Source organism: Penaeus monodon, chromosome 5, assembly GCF_015228065.2.
Source record: "Penaeus monodon isolate SGIC_2016 chromosome 5, NSTDA_Pmon_1, whole genome shotgun sequence".
NCBI lineage: Eukaryota > Metazoa > Arthropoda > Malacostraca > Decapoda > Penaeidae > Penaeus > Penaeus monodon.
Window position 1 is genome coordinate 44,965,647 of NC_051390.1, and position 7,500 is coordinate 44,973,146.

Here is a 7,500-nt window from a genome sequence, read left to right on the forward strand (position 1 = left end):
GGAGGGAGAAAGAGGGACGTGTAGTGAAAGAAAGAAAGAAGGGGGAGCCGCTAAGGAAGAAAGTAGGGAAGAAAGAAGGTAGAGGAGAAAGAACGGGAAGGAGTTAGAAAGGGATGGAAAAAATCGGTAAGAGAAAATGACTAAAAGCTAAAAGGAAAAGAGGAAGGGAAGGAAACAGAATAGGGAAGGAAAGGGCACCACAGAAGGAGTGGGGGAGAACGAGCAATAAACCGAGGGAGAGGGAGAAAGATAGATGAACTTAGGGAGAGAGGTTACAGCTCCTCCCAGCGAACCACAACGAGAGAGCGCTGTAATGACCGGGTGTCATTATCAGTAACGATGATTTTGCCGTAAATCACCGTGAACCCTTAATGGTTGGGGCGAGGGGAGAAAGAGAGTGAAGGAGTGAGTGAGAGAGAGGGGGAGGGAGACGGAGACAGACAGACGGACGGACCGACGGACGGACGGACGGACGGACGGACGGACGGATAAACAGACAGACAGACAGACAGACAGACAGACAGACGGACGGACGGACGGACGGACAGCCAGACAGACAGACAGACAGACGGACAGATAGACAGACAGACAGACAGACAGGCAGACAGACAGGCAGACAGACTGACAGGCAGACAGAGCCAGAGATATAGACAGACAAAGAGAAAGAGAGAGAGAGAGAGAGACAGACAGACAGAAACACAGGCAGGCAAGTAGACAGACAGACAGGCAGACAGACAGAGACAGTGAGAAAGAGAGAGTGAGTGAGAGAGAGATAGAGATAGAGAGAGAGAGAGAGAGAGAGAGAAAGAGAGAGAGAGAGAAGGAATCTGGAGAAAAAATATAGATAGACAGATGGAGAAATAGGTAGATAGATAGATATATAGATGGAAATATAAAGAGGAGTCAGCGAGAGAAGGAAACTGAGAGAGAGAGAGAGAGAGAGAGAGAGAGAGAGAGAGAGAGAGAGAGAGAGAGAGAGAGAGAGAGAGAGAGAGAGAGAGAGAGAGAGAGAGAGATTGACGAACACGACAAAGAGAAATGAGTGTTAATTTGTGAGGGAGACTATACTCAATGACCCATCAAGGAGACCACTTATTGCGTATCAAATAAGCTCCTTCTTACATCTCTTCCGTTTTTTATTCCTCATTACAGCCCCTCATATGTCCTCACCCCCCCCTTATCTCCCCCCTCCCTCCACAGTGGTCTCTCTCCCCTCCCCTAATATCCCGCTTCACTCTTCTCCGCTCCCCCTCTTTCGTCACCCCACCCCCCTCCCCCCTTTCTCATTGCCTGTGACGTAGATGATGAATGCTAATGACGTACTTTGAGGCCTAATTAGCAATCATCGGGGAGCTCTGTCTATATTAACGAGATTGTCTGGGGATCGTTTTGATTTGTGTATCAACTCCCTTCCCATCCGCTTCCCCCCTCCTTTTCTCCCCCTTCCCTCACCCATTACTTCTTTCTCTCTCTTTCTCTCCCTTTCTCCCGTCCTCTCTCCCCCTTCTCTTTCCCTTCGCCTCTCCCCCTTCGCCCCCTTCCCTTGTCGTGGACCACTGCGTATCTGCTATGACCACGCCTACAGGCATACTTAAAACACACCAACCACTCTCAATCTCCCACAGGATTGCGCCCATTATATAATTCCTGCGTGCCCTCTGCGCCTGTCGGTAGCGATTTCATCTCCCGAGGGCGAGGATGCTCTGCACTCGCCAACCGCATAGAAAACGCGCTCCGGGAAAAATGGAAGAGAAAACGGGGCTGCTTTAATCCTTATATTTTATTCTTTTACGATATTGTTGTATCAAAAAATATATATTACATTAGTTATTTTTATCATTTTAAATAAAACACGAACTGAATAATACCAAGAAAATGAATGAAAGGTGATCTTATCTTTTAATCTTAATTCCACAATCTATCATTTAAAAAAAAAACAGTTTACACATATATTATTTATCATCCTAGCATTTTTTTTTCATATACTGTTTTAAAAGGATCAAAAAAGGATTAAAAGGATCAAAATGTCTATCAAAAAAGAATCACCCTCAGCTCTATACGTTCTCGCTTAAAAGGTAACGAGGGAAGGTGAGGAGTACGTGGAAGGGAGTCTTATCGAGAGAACCCCTGAATGGACCTCTGGACGAAAAGAAAAGATGGTTGTAAAGTTTCGATTGGTGAGGTCTTAGGCAGAAAATCTGTGAGGTTTTAATTAAACATGTGAGTTGCATAGATCGATGCTTCCTTTTTTTTTTTTAAGCATTTTATGTTCTTGTTTTCTTTAATTATTTTACGTTTTATTTCTCTGTGTGTTTTACTTGTGTTAGTTTTGTGTGTTTTGATTTATTGATTTTAAGTTCTGTTTTTTGCGTTTTTAGTCACTTGTGTTTTGTCGTTTGTTTTAATTAACATTTTAATATTATAAATAAGTTTAATTAGGTAGGTTTCCATACCCCTTAACATACTGTGATGAAAGGCACACATTTTAAGGGCTTGTAAAAGGTGAAATGAGCCCAATCAGAGGCGCTATAAAGTATACTGTGTAACACTTAATCGTATACCATCTGCGTTTAGGGAGTAAATCCCTCGCACACACCTCTCCGGCTAAATACACGCATATCAGTCTTGTATACTCTCGCACAACACACATACATTCACACACAAATGCACTCACCTGCTATCCCTCCCTTCCTTCCTCTCTTCCGCATATTTCGTCATTTTCCTCCACATACGCTTAGACGTTCTCATGCGGTAATTAAATGGGTGGTGGCAGCGAGCCTTGTAAACTTTGCGAGATGTAATTGTATGCTGGTTGCTACATCCTTCACCCACCTCCCTTCCCCCCTTCCCCTCCTCCCTTCTCCCTCCCCCTCCTCCCTTCCCCTTCCCCTCCTCCCTTCCCCCTCCTCCCTCCACACACACACACACACACACACACACACACACACACACACACACACACACACACACACACACACACACACACACACACACACACACACACATATATATATATATATATATATATATATATATATATATATATATATATATGTATGTATGTATAAACACTGCACACACATAGACACACATGCAAACACACACACACACACACACACACACACACACACACACACACACACACACACACACACACACACACACACACACACACACACACACACACACATATATATGTATATATATATATATATATATATATATATATATATATATATTTATTTATTTATTTATTTATTTATTTATTTATTTATTATATATATATGTATGTACGTATGTATGTATGTTTATATATATATATATATATATATATATATATATATATATATATATATATATATATATATATATATATATGTATATATATATATATATATATATATATATATATATATATATATATATATACATACATATATACTTACACGTACACAATTCCACACGCAGACGAACAAGCACACCCATGCATCGTTCTTATAGTAACAGAGGTTCACTTATGGATATTTTGTATCTGATTATTTGAACCTGATAGACAATTGATTTGACTAATGAGCTATTCAAATTTACGATATTAAACATCATGAAAGGTCTCAGTAATTATTTATAATATTTGCTAGTGCATCCTTCAGTAATTAAACCAGCAGTAGTCAGTGAAGGGCTAACATCACAGATTGCCATATTCGTTGTAGAATTGTTTGTGTGTGTGTGTGTGTGCTCGTGTGTGTATGCATATGTGTATGTGTGTATCCTTTTTTGTTCGTTTGCTTATTTTGTATGCATATATATATACTATCATTCACATTCATACAAGAATATATATCCATACGCGTATACAATACACACGTCTAGTACACGCAGAGTCTCATTTACACTCCGTGCTCGGCGCTACTACAACTGCCTTGTTTATCAGCACTCTTTATCTCTCCGCCTATTGTCCGTCTTGTTTTACGATCCATTTCCAGATTCCTTGACGACCTGAAGCCTTCCTCTCCTTCTCCCGTTCCTTGGAAAATGTTTCCTTTGAAAAAAAAGATCCGAAAATGATTCTCTTTTTCGTTCGTTCGTTTGCTAGTTGTGTAAGATAATGGTCATTGATGAGACTCATTATTATTGCTGGTTCTATCAGATGTCATTGATATTAAAGGTAATATTCCCCTCTGTATCGACGATACCAATAGTAGTGTTTTTGGAAGCATTATGATTCCTTAATCTTTTTTTCCATCATCATTATTAAATGTCAAAAGCACTGTCATTATGACAATTAGTTGTGTTACTTAATGTTTGTACATCATTAACCACTATCAGTTTATTAGTTTATTAGCAGCAGCAGTAGTAGTGGTGGTAGTAAAAGTAGTAGTTTTAGTAGAGTTGTTGTAATAGTAATAGCTAGTGATTGTGGAAGTGGTAGTGGTAATAGCAGTAACAGTAGTAGTAGTATCATCATCACCATCATCTTCTTCATATTATAAGTCCGTTTATATTCCGTAAGTACAGTTGCCTGCATTTCTATACTTGGTAGACCCCGTTTTCAATGGATGGTAGGAGCAGGACCTGTGTTTGTTTACATTCTCATTCTGCGTACGGCTTGAATGGGTTGGAAAAAATGCGGGATTTCACTTTTATTCATGAAAATTGTTACAGTGTCTATATATAGACATTACACCTCGATACATAATACACAAGCATTAGTTATAGATAATATAATATGTATTTGCGAGTCGTTTGTAGGTGTCTGGTGAGGTCGAATGTATGTAATTCCAGTAAACGCCATATATTATGGGATTAATAACGAGGGGTGAAGTATATATTTGAGAAATAAATTATGTTTTAAATCCTTTTGCGTGTGTATGTGTATTGCACACACACACACACACACACACACACACACACACACACACACACACACACACACACACACACACACACACACACACACACACACACACACACTCACACACACCGTAACGAGCAAAAGAACTATTTTCGATGGTTGCTAGTCCTAGCGAAAAAAAAAAAAAAAACTGCTCGTTTGGGAAGAGGAAAAAATTAATTCCTTTGAGGTTCACACGTAACTACTAGAATACGATGCCTGACACTCCACGTGATCAATTTGTCAGCCAAATATTTTGTAGTTGACGAAACCAAATTTCTGCACAGATTTTCATGTTCGCGTTTCAATGCTTTATTGGCCTTCGATGAAAAATAAAAACAATAATAAGAATATTTGTTTTTGCTGGCATAATCTAAACCAGAATTTTTGAACTGAGACGAATAGCTGGGGTCAATAAGGAAATTATTATCTTATATGTGTGTCACTCCTCCCTTCACTCTTTTTTCCTCTCTCACTCTCTCACTCTCTCTTTCTCTTTCTTTCTTTTTCTTATATTCTTTCCTCTTATCTTCCTCTATTTTTATTAATAATATCATTTAATTATTACTGTTATGATTCTCATTTTTTTTATTATTACTGTTATTATTTTCGTTTTCATTATCATTTCCTTTATTATTATAATTTTTATTATTATAATTATTTTATCATTATCATTATTATTATTATTATTATTATCATCATCATCATCATCATCATCATCATCATCATCATCATCATCATCATCATCATCATCATCATCATCATCATCATCATCATCATTATCATCAATAGTTTAAGTATTAGTATCAGTATTAGTATTAGTATTAACATTATCATCACATCATTATTAACCTCATAATGATTATTATTGATATTGTTATCATTATTATAACTGCTATCATTATCGTTATCATTATTGTTGCTGTCGTTGGTGTTATTATTATCATTATTATTATTATTATTATTATTATTATTATTATTATTATTATTATTATTATCATTATCATTATCATTATCATTATCATTATCATTATTATTATTATCATTATTATTATTATTATTATTATTGTTATTATTATAATTACAATTAGTATTAGTTTTATGATCTTTTTTCATACTTATTATTATTATCATTACTTATTTTTTATTCTTATTCTTATTATCATTTTTGGCATCATCAAGATAATTGTTATTATCATCATTACTATTATCATTATTTTGTTTTATTGTTATTATTATTATCATCATCATCATTATTGTTATTATCATTATTATTACCATCATTGTTACCACCATAATTTTAATCAGTATTATTATCATTATTGTCATTATCATGATTATAAATCATTATCATCATCATTATTTTTATCGTTATCGTTATTATTGTTATTATTTTTATCATTGTTACCATTGGTATTATTATCAGTGTTATTATTACTATTATTATTATTATTATTATTATTATTATTATTATTATTATTACTATTATTATTATTATTAATATTATTATTATTATTATTGTTGTTATTATTATTACCATCATTATTATTATTTTTATTGCCATTGTTGTTATCAATACCTTTATTGCTAGTATGATAATGAGTATAATTTTTATTAATATTACTATTATTACTATTATCATCATTCTTATTATCATATTATCATTCTATCATCCGCTCCATATGCATATTAATATAACGTGTGGAAATTCTTACCATCACCGTCACCATTATTAGCATCACTTTTATCTCCATCATCATCATCATTATAGCATTTTTCAATTTTCATGTCGCTAAAAAAAAAAAAAAAAAAAAAAAAAAAAAAAAAAAAAATGAAATCCGAACAGACTTAAGCTATTTTTATCATCATCTCCATCATTTCTAATCACACATAAAGCAACATTCTTAGCAAATAATGAGAAAATGAAAAAGTTAATCAGTTGATGGCGAAACATCAATTTACCCACTGATACCCTACATTCACCAATCTCTTTAAAATTCTTCCAAGTGTGCGAAGCTAAGAGTCAAACCGTTGTGCCATTTGTACAACTTCATTTCGTCTGCAAATATAGAATATAATATATGCCATCCAACCGGAGATTAAATCCCCACAGAAAACTAAGGAGGTTCATCTCGCTCGCTTCTTGGATGAACCAAAATGCGATTAATCTGAATGCTTGATTAAGCCTGGGAGATACGCAGTTAATACCGTGCAAATGCAGTGTTTCACGTGTACAGACCTCAAGTCACTGTCGTCTGAATGAATGTGTTTGAATAATTCGTTTGGCTATTATAACATGTTAGATTTATTGTAAGCATTCAGTCATTTTCAGTATTATCATTATTATCACTGTTATCATTATCATTATCACTTTCATCTTTGGCCTTATCATTATCATCCTCATAATAATAATAATAATAATAATAATAATAATAATAATAATAATAATAATTATGATAGTAATAATAATAACAATAATAATAATGATAATGATAATAGAAAAATAAAAACAACAACAACAATAATGATAATTATAACAATGATAATTTGTTATAATTATCATTATTGTTGTTGTTGTTTTTATTTTTTCTATTATCATTATCATTATT